Genomic DNA, 16,026 nt, shown 5'->3' on the forward strand with positions numbered 1-16,026 from the left:
TTTGCAAAGGAAGTTTCTGTCTGTCGGGGGCACCCCCTTCTCCCTTATCAGGGGATGAAGGGCGAGGGTTATCACGGAGGTGACGTCGAGAGAGTTCTACCCAGAAAACCTTTATCTACCGTTCATTTCCTTCCTGCGTCTTCTTTCTTTGTCATTTTTAAAAATTGATTTCAGAGAGGAAGGGAGAGGGAGAGAGAGAGAGAAACATCCATGATGAGAGAGAATCGTGGATCCGCTGCCTCCTGCACACCCCCCACTGGGGATCGAGCCGGCAACCCGGGCACGTGCCCTTGACCGGATTCGAACCCGGGACCCTTCAGTCTGCAGGCCGACGCTCTATCCACTGAGCAACATCAAACAGGGCATATATATATATATATCAATATCTATATCATCTATATCTATATCATCTATATCTATATCTATATCTATATCTATATCTATATCATCAATATCTATATCATCTATATCTATATCATCTATATCTATATCTATATCTATATCTATATCTATATCTATATCTATATCTATATCTATATCACCTATATCTATATCTATATCTATATCATCTATATCTATATCATCTATATCTATATCCATATCTATATCTATACCTATATCTATATCATCTATATCTATATCTATATCTATTTCTGTATCTATATGTAGAGAGAGAGAGAGAGAGAGAGAGAGAGAGAGAGAGAGAAACATCCATGTGAGACCCGGCTGGTGTGGCTCAGTGGTTGAGCGTTGACCTATGAAACAGGAGGTCCCGGGTTCAATTCCCAGTCAAGGGCACATGCCCGGGTTGCAGGCTCCATCCCCAGTAGGAGGCGTAAATCAATAAAAATGTATTTTTTTTAAAAAAAGAGAGAGAAACATCAATGTGATTAGAGAGAATCATGCATCGGCTGCCTCCTGCACGCCCCCTACTGGGGATCGAGCCCACAACCTGGGCATGTGCCCTTGACCGGGAATCGAACCCGGGACCTCCTGGTTCCGAGGTCGACGCTCAACCACTGAGCCACACCGGCCTGGCTGCAAGGGGTGTCTTTCTGGCCATCGGCCGCCTATTAAAGCAGAATCTGAGATCCTCTCAGAGATGTTTATCTTCTGAAAAGCTGTCCCCCTGAGAGGCGATTCTAAGAACATCATCTTCTTGTTTGTTCTGGGATAAAGGCTCCTCCAAGAGCAATTCCCTTTTCTGCGTATTTTCTTTTTTTTAAAAAAAAACATATTTTATTGATTTTTTTGCAGCAAGGAAGGGAGAGGGATAGAGAGTTAGAAACATCGATGAGAGAGAAACACCGATCAGCTGCCTCCTGCACGCCCCCCACTGGGGATGTGCCCGCAACCCAGGTACATGCCCTTGACGGGAATCGAACCCGGGACCCTTCAGTCCGCAGGCCGGCGCTCTATCCACTGAGCCACACTGGCCAGGGCTGGCCACACAAATTTACACCAGCCACTTCCGAGCCCAGGCTGCTTGGCCCCAACGCGAGATCCACTTCTGGCTGGAAAATGATCAGCATTTTATTTTATTTCCTAGAGGCTCGGTGCACTAAATACGTGCACGGTGTGTGTGTGGGGGGGAGGGGCGGTCCCTCAGCCCGACCTGCACCCTCTCCAATCCGGGACTCCTCGGGGGATGTCCGACTGCCGGTTTAGGCCCGATCCATCTCGCAATCCAGGACCACTGGCTCCGAACTGCTCACCTGCCTGCCCACCTGATCGCCCCTAACTGCACTGACCACCAGGGGGCAGAAGCTCTGACCGGTAGGTGAGCTTGCTGCTGGGGTCCGGCCGATCAGGACTGAGCGAGACGGGTCGGACACGCCCTGGAGCCCTCCCTCCCGAGGTCCCTCCCCGGCTGGCCAACCTCCCGTGTCCCTCCCCGGCCCCGATAGTGCACCAGTGGGGTCCCTCGGCCTGGCCTGCATCCTCTCGCCATCCGGGACCCCTCGGGGGATGTCGGAGAGCTGGTTTCGGCCCCATCCCGCAGGCCAGGCCAAGGGACCCCATTGGTGCACGAATTCGTGCACCGGGCCTCTAGTTTATATATATTTTTTTAATAATTCAATTTCCCGTTTGGTCAGGGCCGAAAGCTTGGCTTCTTGAGGACAAACCCAAAACCCAGACACCTCCTTGGGAAGAGGCCATGCATCCCCGGCCGCCTGTGGGCCTGGGGCCCTCCTATGGGGCTTCCTACCCCTTACACAGCACCGCCCTCTGTTGCATTCTTTCCTTCGTGTCCAGCGAGCGGCCGGACACAGGGGCCCTTGTCTGAGGCCTGGTGTGTGGGCTCCGTCTCCCGCGTGGGAAGCCGGCCGGGCCCGACCGGCTCCAGAATATGTTCATTTTTTTGAAAGGCATTCAAGGTGCAAATATAGGGTGTCCCAAAATTCACGCAAGAAGTAATTTTGATAGAAATCCCAGGTTTATCATGAAAAATTGTAAACTTTTTATTGAATCATAAAGGATAGAGTCTAGGGTTTTGTATAGAACAGCACAGTGGGTCAATGGCCTCCAAGGCTTTGCTGGCACATACACAATCTTTTGTTGAAATTTAACAGCCTTTGAACATGGGATATGTATATAATGTATATATACAAAGGGTGTCCCAAAATTCACGCAAGAAGTAATTTTGATAGAAAACACAGGTTTATCATGAAAAATTGTACATTTTCTATTGATTCATAAAGGACACAGTCTAGGGTTATGTGTGGAACAGCACATCGGGGTCCATGGCCTCCCCGGCTTTGCTGGCACAGACGCCAAGCCGCGGTCTTCATGGGTCTTCCCTGTCCCTGCTCCTGGGCCGTCATTGGTACTTGGTGATGCTGATCGAATCGAAGGGATTGACATCCAAGGGCAACAGATATTAGAATCTGATCCAATCAACCGAGTCAAATCAGGCTTTTATGTTTTTTTGTTGCTGTTAATGCTCACGCAACATTCGAATCTTGCGTGAATTTTGGGACACCCTATATATATATCTATGTATCTATATATCTATATATCATCTATATATCTATATATCTATATATCTATATATCTATATATCTATATATCTATATATCTATATATCATCTATATATCTATATATATCTATATATCTATATATCTATGTATCTATATATCTATATATCTATATATCATCTATATATCTATATATCTATATATCTATATATCTATATATCTATATATCATCTATATATCTATATATCTATATATCATCTATATATCTATATACATATATACACATATATACACACATACATATGTATACACATATATATACATATATTCATACATATATACCCTGAGTGGCCAGATTATGATGGCCACCCCATCAGTACAATGAAGCGAATTAGTTATGCAAATAATAATAATAATTAATAATAACAATCATAATAAAACCTTGAGAGGATTTGCTTAGGGACCGTGGTCGGCAAACCGCGGCTCGCGAGCCACATGCGGCTCTTTGGCCCCTCGAGTGTGGCTCTTCCTAAGCCTTAGGATTAAACCCATTAAGTTAACGACAATGTACCTGCCTATATAGTTTACGTTTAAAAAATTGGGCTCTCAAAAGAAATTTCAGCCCTGACCCGTGTGGCTCAGTGGATAGAGCGTCGGCCTGCGGACTGAAGGGTCCCGGGTTCGATTCCCGGTCAAGGGCATGGACCTGGGTTGTGGGCACATCCCCAGTGGGGGGCGTGCAGGAGGCAGCTGATCGATGTTTCTCTCTCTCATCGATGTTTCTAACTCTCTATCCCTCTCCCTTCCTCTCTGTAAAAAATCAATAAAATATATATATATATATATAAAAAATAAAATGAAATAAAATATATTTTAAAAATAATAATAATATGAAGTGATGGGGGAAAATCGCCAATAAGTCTCAAAACATAGAACGGAGAACTGAGATGCATGAATACGTCACCATATCTATTTATCTGCCGTAGATGAGGCCCCTAGGAACATCCCAAATGCAAAAAAAAAATCACTGTTAACGCATTCTCTCTTTTTTAATTTTTTAAAATTTATTTTAAATTTATTTTTATTTTTTATTTTTTTATTGCTTAAAGTATCACAAAGAGCATTACATATGTCTTTCTTTTTTATAACATTATTGTTTTTTTTATTTTATTTCAGAGAGAGGAAGGGAGAGGGAGAGAGAGAAACATCCATGATGAGAGAGAATCATGGACCGGCTGTCTCCTGCACGCCTCCTACTGGCTGGGGATCGAGCCCGCAACCTGGGCATGTGCCCTGGATTGGAATCGAACCCGGGACCCTTCAGTCCGCAGGCCGACGCTCTACCCACTGAGCCACACCACCTAGGGCTGTTCACTCGTTCTTGAATGGCCCCCCCTTCAAAGTCAAATTGACCCACAACCCCCGTGAAAAGTGAGCCGTATGTCGGGAACCACTGCCGTAGAAGGAAGTGGCATTCATGTCTCCAAAAGGAGGCGGAAGAACGTTGTGTGTGGAGGAAATAGCACGTGCAAAGGTCCTGGGGTCGACGGGACGAGGGTGCCTGTGTGAGGGGGGAGCGGGGGTGAAGTGAGTAGAGTGAACCCCCAGTCAATCACTCCCCAATCCTGAAAATGCGCCTTTGTCCCCAGAAAGCCATCTTTGCTTTTTTTTTTAAAAGAAAAGGGAAGAATTATCTTTCCACCCTCATTTACTTATTTATCTGTTTATTTTTTTTCACTAGAGGCCCAGTGCACGAATTCGTGCACAGGTGTGGGGGGGGGCAGCTCCTCTGTCGAGCCTCTGCCCCCAGTGGTCAGTGCACATCATAGCAACCGGTCCATCGGTCGTTCGGTCATTCAGTTGCTGAGACTTTTATATATATGCAAGATTGAGGTATAATTTCTTGCTATTATTATTTTTTAATCCTTACCTGAGGATATTTTTCTTTAATATATTTTTACTGATTTCAGAGAATGAGAGAGAGAGAGAGAAAGATCCATGATGAGAGAGAATCATGGACCGGCCGCCTCCTGCACGCCCCCCACTGGGGATGGAGCCCGCAAACCCGGGCCCGTGCCCTTGACCGGGAATCGAACCCTGACCTCCCGGTTCCTAGGTCGACGCCAACCACTGAGCCACACCGGCCGGACCGCGAAGTCAGCCTTTCGTCTCCCTGGCCGACCGCCCGATTCCGTCGCTTCATTTGCCGGGATGAAGAATGAGCGGCTCCGAACGCAAAGCGCCCGGTGGTTGACACCGAATATGAATCTCTCCACTTTAGTGAATAATTGAGTCGAATCATTTAAACAGCAAAACGCAATCATCCGTCGCCCGCCGGCCGCCGGCCGCCGGCTGGCGAAGCCACTGTCCCCGCCCGGGTCCCCCATCGGTAACCCGTTGGCGTTTGTCATGGAAGGAAAACCAACACCATATTTTTTCTGGGGCTGATGAGACCTCAGGCGTCTCTTTATCTTTTTAATAAAAAAAAATAATAATAATTTTAAAAAGAAGGGGGAACGTCTCCGGCCTCCGGGGAAACACTTATGAGAAACAGAAGCTCGAGGAGAACCAGATTTCCTTTTTAATTCTTCTTCCCGGAAGCCCTGGCACATTAAATATTTAAAGCCAGGCTCCGCCCGGCCAGTGCGGCTCAGTGGTTTGGCTTCGACCTTTGAACCAGGAGGTTACGGTTCGATTTCCAATCAGGACACATGCCCGGGTTGGGGGGGGGGGGGGTCTCGATCCCCACTAGGGGGCGTGCAGGAGGCCAGGATTTTGAACGAAGATTTGCAGCTTCCACGTACATTTGCCATCCGCCCTCGTGAGCCCCTCGAAGGGAATCACCACCCCCATCTCATTTCCTGTCTCTGAGGATGAGCCTTTATTGGATGGAATCCTATGTGATAAAGGACTAACATGATAAGGGTCCGGTCGGCCGGTCGGCCGGTCAACCAATCAAAGCATAATATGCTAATGATATGCTAAGGCTGCTTAACCGCTTGCTATGATGTGCACTGACCACCAGGGGGCAGACGGTCGACGGGTCGACCAGTCGCTATGACGTGCACTGACCACCAGGGGACAGACGGTCGACTGGTCAACCAGTCGCTATGATGTGCACTGACCACCAGGGGGCAGACGGTCGACGGGTCGACCAGTCGCTATGACGTGCACTGACCACCAGGGGGCAGACAGCCGACCAGTTGCTATGACGTGCACTGACCACCAGGGGGCAGACAGCCGACCAGTTGCTATGACGTGCACTGACCACCAGGGGGCAGACAGTCGACCAGTCGCTATGACGTGCACTGACCACCAGGGGGCAGACGCTCTGACCAGTAGGTGAGCTTGCTGCTGGGGTCCGGCCGATCGGGACTGAGCGAGACGGGCCGGACACGCCCTGGAGCCCTCCCTCCCGCAGTCCCTCCCTGGTTGGCCAACCTCCCGCATCCCTCCTGGCCCCGATCGTGCACCCATGGGGTCCCCTCAGCCTGGCCTGCACCCTCACGCCATCCGGGTCCCCTCGGGGGATGTCGGATAGCCGGTTTCAGCCCGATCCCGCAGGCCAGGCCGAGGGACCCCACTGGTGCACGAATTCATGCACCTGGCCTCTAATATGAACCATAAGATCATTGGTTAATCTCTTCCCGCCTCCCCCCTCCCCCTTCCCTCTGAGATTCATCCGTCTGTTCCATGTTTCCAGGCCTGGGGTTTCCGCTCCTGCATTGAGCGACTGCCCCCTGGTGGTCAGCGCACGTCATAGCGAGCGATCTAACTCCCGGTCTCCTGGTCGAACTCCTGAGGGGACCCTTTGCATATTAGCCTTTTATATATATATATAGACTAGAGGCCCGGTGCACGAAATTCATGCATGGGGGGGGGGTGGTTCCTGAGCTCGGCCTGCGCCCTCTCCAATCCGGGACCCCTCGGGGGATGTCCGACTGCTGGCTTAGACCCCACCCTTCTAGCAATCTGGGACCTCTGGCTCCTATTCGCTCAACTGCCTGCCTGCCTGATCGCCCCTAACCACCCCCCTAACTGCTCCCCTGCTGGCCTGATCGCCCCCTAACTGTCCCCCCTGCCTGCCTGATCGCCCCTAACCACCCCCCTAACTGCTCCCCTGCTGGCCTGATCGCCCCCTAACTGTCCCCCCTGCCAGCCTGATTGCCCCTAACCACCCCCCTCTAACTGCTCCCCTGCTGGCCTGATTGCCCCCTAACTGTCCCCCCTGCTGGCCTGATTGCCCCTAACCACCCCCTAACTGCTCCCCTGCTGGCCTGATCGCCCCCTAACTGTCCCCCCTGCCGGCCTGATCGCCCCTAACCACCCCTCTAACTGCTCCCCTGCTGGCCTGATCGCCCCCTAACTGTCCCCCCTGCCTGCCTGATCGCCCCTAACCACCCCTCTAACTGCTCCCCTGCTGGCCTGATCGCCCCCTAACTGTCCCCCCTGCCAGCCTGATCGCCCCTAACCACCCCTCTAACTGCTCCCCTGCTGGCCTGATCGCCCCTAACCACCCCTCTAACTGCTCCCCTGCTGGCCTGATCGCCCCCTAACTGTCCCCCCTGCCGGCCTGATCGCCCCTAACCACCTCTGCCTCGGCCCCCGCCACCATGGCTTTGTCCAGAAGGAAGTCGGACGTCCAGAAGATGTCCGGTCGACCCGGTCTAATTAGCATATTGCCCTTTTGTTAGTATAGATATAGATAGTTGTTGTTAATCCTCACCCAAAGGATATTTTTCCATTGATTTTTAGAGATTGTGGAAGGTAGGGATAGACAGAGAGAAACATCGATGAGAGAGAGAGACACATTGATTGGTGGCCTCCTGCATGTGGCCTGACCGGGGTCCGGGAAACCTACAATCATGCTACCTTCCCTTGACTGGAATCGAACCCAGGACCCTTCAGTCCGCGGGCTGACGCTCTATCCACTGAGCCACACCAGCTAGAGCCATATATTCCTATTCATTTCAGAGAGGAAGGGAGAGAGAGAAACATCCATGAAAAGAGAGAATCATGGACCGGCCGCCTCCTGCACGCCCCCCACTGGGGATGGAGCCCGCAAACCCGGGCCCGTGCCCTTGACCGGGAATCGAACCCTGACCTCCCGGTTCCTAGGTCGACGCCAACCACTGAGCCACACCGGCCGGACCGCGAAGTCAGCCTTTCGTCTCCCTGGCCGACCGCCCGATTCCGTCGCTTCATTTGCCGGGATGAAGAATGAGCCGCTCCGAACGCAAAGCGCCCGGTGGTTGACACCGAATATGAATCTCTCCACTTTAGTGAATAATTGAGTAGAATCATTTAAACAGCAAAACGCAATCTGCCGTCGCCCGCCGGCCGCCGGCCGCCGGCGGGCGAAGACACTGTCCCCGCCCGGGGACCCCATCGGTAACCCGTTGGCGTTTGTCATGGAAGGAAAACCAACACCATATTTTTTCTGGGGCTGATGAGACCTCAGGCGTCTCTTTATCTTTTTAATAAAAAAAAATAATAATAATTTTAAAAAGAAGGGGGAACGTCTCCGGCCTCCGGGGAAACACTTATGAGAAACAGAAGCTCGTGGAGAATCAGATTTCCTTTTTAATTCTTCTTCCCGGAAGCCCTGGCACATTAAATATTTAAAGCCAGGCTCCGCCCGGCCAGTGCGGCTCAGTGGTTTGGCTTCGACCTTTGAACCAGGAGGTTACGGTTCGATTTCCAATCAGGACACATGCCTGGGTTGGGGGGGGGGGTCTCGATCCCCACTAGGGGGCGTGCAGGAGGCCAGGATTTTGAATGAAGATTTGCAGCTTCCACGTACATTTGCCATCCGCCCTCGTGAGCCCCGTGAAGGGAATCACCACCCCCATCTCATTTCCTGTCTCTGAGGATGAGCCTTTATTGGACGGAATCCTATGTGATAAAAGCCTAATATGATAAGGGGCGGTCGGCCGGTCGGCCGGTCAACCAATCAAAGCGTAATATGCTAATGATATGCTAAGGCTGCTTAACCACTCACTATGATGTGCACTGACCACCAGGAGGCAGACAGTCGATGGGTCAACCAGTCGCTATGACGTGCACTGACCACCAGGGGGCAGACGGTCCACCGGTCGACCAGTCGCTATGACGCGCACTGACCACCAGGGGGCAGACGCTCCAACTGGTCGACCAGTCGCTATGACGTGCACTGACCACCAGGAGGCAGACAGTCGATGGGTCAACCAGTCGCTATGACGTGCACTGACCACCAGGGGGCAGACGGTCGACCGGTCGACCAGTCGCTATGACGCGCACTGACCACCAGGGGGCAGACGCTCCAACTGGTCGACCAGTCGCTATGACGTGCACTGACCACCAGGGGGCAGACAGTCATCTGGTCGACCAGTCGCTATGACGTGCACTGACCACCAGGGGGCAGACGCTCCGACTGGTCGACCAGTCGCTATGACGTGCACTGACCACCAGGGGGCAGACGCTCCAACTGGTCGACCAGTTGCTATGACGTGCACTGACCACCAGGGGGCAGACCCTCCGACTGGTCGACCAGTCGCTATGACGTGCACTGACCACCAGGGGGCACACAGCCGACAAGTTGCTATGACGTGAACTGACCACCAGGGGGCAGACAGTCGACCAGTCGCTATGACGTGCACTGACCACCAGGGGGCAGACGCTCTGACCAGTAGGTGAGCTTGCTGCTGGGGTCCGGCCGATCGGGACTGAGCGAGACGGGCCGGACACGCCCTGGAGCCCTCCCTCCCGTGGTCCCTCCCCGGCTGGCCAACCTCCCGCGTCCCTCCTGGCCCCGATCGTGCACCCGTGGGGTCCCCTCAGCCTGGCCTGCGCCCTCTCGCCATCCGGGACCCCTCGGGGGATGTCGGGGAGCCGGTTTCAGCCCGATACCGCAGGCCCGGCTGAGGGACCCCCCCACTGGTGCATGAATTCATGCACCGGGGCCTCTAGTAAGATCTTTGGTTAATCTCTTCCCGCCTCCCCCCTCCCCCTTCCCTCTGAGATTCATCCGTCTGTTCCATGTTTCCAGGCTTGCGGTTTCTGCTCCTGTGTTGAGCGTCTGCCCCCTGGTGGTCAGCGCACGTCATAGAGAGCGATCTAATTCCCGGTCTCCTGGTCGAACTCCTGAGGGGACCTTTTGCATATTAGCCTTTTATATATAGACTAGAGGCCCGGTGCACAAAATTCATGCATGAGCGGGGGGTGGTTCCTGAGCTCGGCCTGCGCCCTCTCCAATCCGGGACCCCTCGGGGGATGTCCGACTGCTGGCTTAGACCCCATCCTTCTAGCAATCTGGGACCACTGGCTCCTATTCGCTCAACTGCCTGCCTGCCTGATCGCCCCTAACCACCCCCCTAACTGCTCCCCTGCTGGCCTGATCGCCCCCTAACTGTCCCCCCTGCCTGCCTGATCGCCCCTAACCACCCCTCTAACTGCTCCCCTGCTGGCCTGATCGCCCCCTAACTGTCCCCCCTGCCAGCCTGATCGCCCGTAACCACCCCTCTAACTGCTCCCCTGCCTGCCTGATCGCCCCTAACCACCCCCCTAACTGGTCCCCTGACAGCCTCATTGCCCCCTAACTGTCCCCCTGCCTGCCTGATCACCCCTAACCACCCCTCTAACTGCTCCCCTGCTGGCCTGATCGCCCCCTAACTGTCCCCCCTGCCAGCCTGATCGCCCGTAACCACCCCTCTAACTGCTCCCCTGCTGGCCTGATCGCCCCCTAACTGTCCCTCCTGCCAGCCTGATCGCCCCTAACCACCCCTCTAACTAACTGCTCCCCTGCTGGCCTGATCGCCCCCTAACTGTCCCTCCTGCCAGCCTGATCGCCCCTAACCACCCCTCTAACTGCTCCCCTGCTGGCCTGATCGCCCCCTAACTGTCCCTCCTGCCGGCCTGATCGCCCCTAACCACCCCTCTAACTGCTCCCCTGCTGGCCTGATCGCCCCCTAACTGTCCCCCCTGCCAGCCTGATCGCCCCTAACCACCCCTCTAACTGCTCCCCTGCTGGCCTGATCGCCCCCTAACTGTCCCCCCTGCCGGCCTGATCGCCCCTAACCACCCCCCTAACTGCTCCCCTGCTGGCCTGATCGCCCCCTAACTGTCCCCCCTGCCTGCCTGATCGCCCCTAACCACCCCTCTAACTGCTCCCCTGCTGGCCTGATCGCCCCCTAACTGTCCCCCCTGCCAGCCTGATCGCCCGTAACCACCCCTCTAACTGCTCCCCTGCCTGCCTGATCGCCCCTAACCACCCCCCTAACTGGTCCCCTGACAGCCTCATTGCCCCCTAACTGTCCCCCTGCCTGCCTGATCACCCCTAACCACCCCTCTAACTGCTCCCCTGCTGGCCTGATCGCCCCCTAACTGTCCCCCCTGCCAGCCTGATCGCCCGTAACCACCCCTCTAACTGCTCCCCTGCTGGCCTGATCGCCCCCTAACTGTCCCTCCTGCCAGCCTGATCGCCCCTAACCACCCCTCTAACTGCTCCCCTGCTGGCCTGATCGCCCCCTAACTGTCACTCCTGCCAGCCTGATCGCCCCTAACCACCCCTCTAACTGCTCCCCTGCTGGCCTGATCGCCCCCTAACTGTCCCTCCTGCCAGCCTGATCGCCCCTAACCACCCCTCTAACTGCTCCCCTGCTGGCCTGATCGCCCCCTAACTGTCCCTCCTGCCAGCCTGATCGCCCCTAACCACCCCTCTAACTGCTCCCCTGCTGGCCTGATCGCCCCCTAACTGTCCCTCCTGCCGGCCTGATCGCCCCTAACCACCCCTCTAACTGCTCCCCTGCTGGCCTGATCGCCCCCTAACTGTCTCCCCTGCCAGCCTGATCGCCCCTAACCACCCCTCTAACTGCTCCCCTGCTGGCCTGATCGCCCCCTAACTGTCCCCCCTGCCGGCCTGATCGCCCCTAACCACCCCCCTAACTGCTCCCCTGCTGGCCTGATCGCCCCCTAACTGTCCCCCCTGCCGGCCTGATCGCCCCTAACCACCTCTGCCTCGGCCCCCGCCACCATGGCTTTGTCCAGAAGGAAGTCGGACGTCCAGAAGATGTCCGGTCGACCCGGTCTAATTAGCATATTGCCCTTTTGTTAGTATAGATATAGATAATTGTTGTTAATCCTCACCCAAAGGATATTTTTCCATTGATTTTTAGAGATTGTGGAAGGTAGGGAGAGACAGAGAGAAACATCGATGAGAGAGAGAGACACATTGATTGGTGGCCTCCTGCATGTGGCCTGACCGGGGTCCGGGAAACCTACAATCATGCTACCTTCCCTTGACTGGAATCGAACCCAGGACCCTTCAGTCCGCGGGCTGACGCTCTATCCACTGAGCCACACCAGCTAGAGCCATATATTCCTATTCATTTCAGAGAGGAAGGGAGAGAGAGAAACATCCATGAAAAGAGAGAATCATGGACCGGCTGCCTCCTGCACGCCCCCTACTGGGAATCGAGCCCGCAACCCGGGCACGTGCCCTTGACCGGTAATCGAACCCTGACCTCCTGGTTCCCTGGTTAATCGATGCCCAACCACTGAGCTACACGGGCCGAGTTCCTCTCTGTCCTTTTAAATGCCCATTGTATCGACCCAACGTCTCAAGGGTGTCCCAAAATTTACGCAAGAAGTCATTTTGATAGGAAACCCAGGTTTATCATTAAAAATTATAAATTTTCTATTGATTCATAAAGGACACAGTCTAGGGTTATGTATGGAATAGCACATCGGGTCCATGGCCTCCAAGACTTTGCTGGCACATACACACTTTTTTGTTGAAATTTAACAGCCTTTGAACATGGGATATGTATATAGTGTATATATACAAAGGGTGTCCCAAAATTCACGCAAGAAGTCATTTTGATAGAAAGCACAGGTTTTTCATTAAAAACTGTAAATTTTCTATTGATTCATAAAGTAGACAGTCTACGGTTATGTATGGAACAGCACATCGGGTCAACGGCCTCCAGGGCTTTGCTGGCTCAGACGCCAAGCCGCGGTCTTCATGGGTCTTCCCTGTCCCTGCTCCTGGGCCGTCATTGGTACCCGGTGATGCTGATCGAATCGAAGGGATTGACATCCAAGGGCCACAGATATTAGAATCGGATCCAATCAACTGATTCAATCAATCGAATCCAATTAGGCTTTTATGGTTTGTTGCTGTTCATGCTCACGCAGAATTCAAATCTTGCGTGAATTTTGGGACACCCTCTCGTTTCCTATGGGAGACACCTCACGGGGGCGTCTCCTCACTGAGCGGCCTCCCTGACCCAAAAGCCACCGGAACCAGCACCTTGTTCCGACCCGAAGGCAGACCCGGTGGCCGCTCAGCCCAGAGCATCCCGCCTGCCGGACCCAGGAGACCACCTGACCCCTTTTGACCTTGAGCAGAGCTACCTGGCAGGCGGCCGATACCGCGATGCGCCACTAGGTGGCGCCAACACACCAGGAAAATCCAGGCGAACCTTGGCTGCCCGCAAAGCGATTTTATTTTAAAAAAATAAGAATTGCAATTTGAGCCCGGGGTGGTGTGGCCCAGTGGGTAGAGCGTCGGCCTGCGGACTGAAGGGTCCCGGGTTCGATTCCCGGTCAAGGGCACCTGCCCGGGTTGTGGGCTCGATCCCCAGTAGGGGGCGTGCAGGAGGCAGCTGATCGATGATTCTCTCTCATAATCGATGCTTCTATCTCTCTCTCCCTTCTTCCTTCCTCTCTGAAATCAATAAAGAAATATATATATATATGTGTGTGTGTATATATATGTTTTAAAAGGAATTACAATTTGACAATGTGCATATTGGAGATTTTAAAAAAATATATGCTTATTGATTTCTGAGAGGAAGGGAGAGGGAGAGAGAGAGAAACATCGATGATGAGAGAGAATCATGCATCGGCTGCCACCTGCACGCCCCCTACTGGGGATGGAGCCCCGCAACCCAAACCTGTGCCCTTGACCGGGACTCGAACCCGGGACCCTTCAGTCCGCAGGCCGACGCTCTATCCACTGAGCCACACCGGCTTGGCTTTGACACTATTTTTTTTTAAAAAAACACTTTGGAATCATGAGTTTTCTGATGCCCCCAGTTGGCACCCAATTCCAGCCCCGCACGTGGAAATGCAGAATTCATGGTGAAGACGGGGATGATTTTAATTTTTTAAAAAATCACACCTCTGTTTGAGGCACATGAAGCCGGCCCGTGTGGCTCAGTGGTGAGCGTCGACCTAGGAACCAGGAGGTCAGGGTTCGATTCCCGGTCAAGGGCACATGCCCGGGTTGGGGGCTCCATCCCCAGTAGGGGGCGTGCAGGAGGCGGCCGGTCCATGATTCTCTCTCCCTTCGTCTCTGAAATTAATAATTAAAAAAATAAATTTTAACATATCTCTTCCACATAAAGCTAAGAGGATAAAGAAAAAAAAGAAAATATTGCCCTAGCCAGTGTGGCTCAGTGGATAGAGCGTCGGCCTGCGGACTGAAGGGTCCTGGGTTCGAATCCGGCCAAGGGCATGGACCTGGGTTGCGGGCACATCCCCAGTGGGGGGCGTGCAGGAGGCAGCTGATCGATCTCTCTCATCATCGATGTTTCTGACTCTCTATCCCTCTCCCTTCCTCTCTGTAAAAAAATTCAATAAAATATATATTTTTAAAAATATATATTTTAAAAAAACTAAAAAGAAATCCCAGAATGGCTGACGGAATCTCAAGGATCTTACTCTGGGGGTGTCCGGGGAGACGGGACCCCAAGACCCACCATCGGGCATAGCACGGCCGAGTTTGGGAGCATTTGGGCCAGCGCCCTGTGATTTGAAAATATACTTTTTTTTTTTTTTTTCTGCGTCCAAGAGGCAATTCCTCGAGGCCAAGCAGTCAAAGGCGCCATCCAAGGGTCACAGGGAAGAGGCTCAAATCTTCCAACAGAAAAGGCTGAGCCCCCGCCAAGATTCTCCAAAGACCGGGTCACTGCGCCCCGGGGCCGGGGTGGCTCAGTGGTTAGAGCGTCGGCCTGGGGACTCCAGGGTCCCGGGTTCGATTCCGGGCCTAAATAAATAAATAAATAAATAAGGAAGGAAGGAAATAAAATCAACTGTGAATGGATGTTAAAAATTATCCTTGGGAAAGGATTAACCAAAAATAGAAATAAAAAAAGAAAGAAAGAAAAGAAAACCCAGAAACAAAACAAACCGGTAAATAAATGAAATAAAAATTAACGGAAAAATGAATCCTGTGTTTCTCTCGCATGGATGTTTCTCTCTCTCTTCTCTCCCCCGCCCTAAAAATCAACAGAAAAATATCTTTGGGTGAAAATTAACAACAAGTAAATAAAATAAAATAAAATGAAATGAAATAAAATAAAAATCAATGGGAAAATATCCTCGGTGAGGATTTAAAAATAATAAAATAATAATAATAAGTAAATAAATGAAATAAAAATCATCGGGGGAAAAATACCCTCGGGCAATTATTGACAAAAATCAATCAATCGATAAATATCCATGGAAAATTATCCTCGGGGGAGGACGAACCAAAAACAAATAAATAAGTTAATAAATAAAATAAAATAAAAATAACTGGAAAAAAACATCCTTGGGTGAGAATTAACCAAATTTAAAAAAAAAGTAAATAAAATAAAATAAAAATCAATAGAAACATATCCTCGGGTGAGGATTAACCAAAATGAGCAAATTTAAAAAAAATAAGTGAATAAATAAAACAAAATATAAATCAACGTAAGAAAAATATCCTCGGGGGAGGATTAACAACAACAAAAAAAAGTAAATAAAATAAAATAAAATAAAAACCAATGGGAACATATCCTCGGGTGAGGATTTAAAAAATAATATTAATAATAATTAAATAAATAAAATAAAAATCAATGGGAAAAAAAATACATCCTGGCTGGAGGATTGACAAAAACACGTACATACATGCATGCATAATTTAAAAATATATATATTACATAAAAAAAATTAAATAAATAAAAGAAGAAAGGAGACCCCAATGAGGAGAGGGAGGGGGGGTCCAGGGGGGCCGGGGAGGGGGCGTGGCCTGGAAAGGGG

The sequence above is a fragment of the Myotis yumanensis genome, unplaced genomic scaffold (genome assembly GCF_028538775.1).
Source record: "Myotis yumanensis isolate MYYU_CA2020_CCGP unplaced genomic scaffold, mMyoYum1.0.hap1 SCAF_24, whole genome shotgun sequence".
In the NCBI taxonomy this organism is placed as follows: domain Eukaryota; kingdom Metazoa; phylum Chordata; class Mammalia; order Chiroptera; family Vespertilionidae; genus Myotis; species Myotis yumanensis.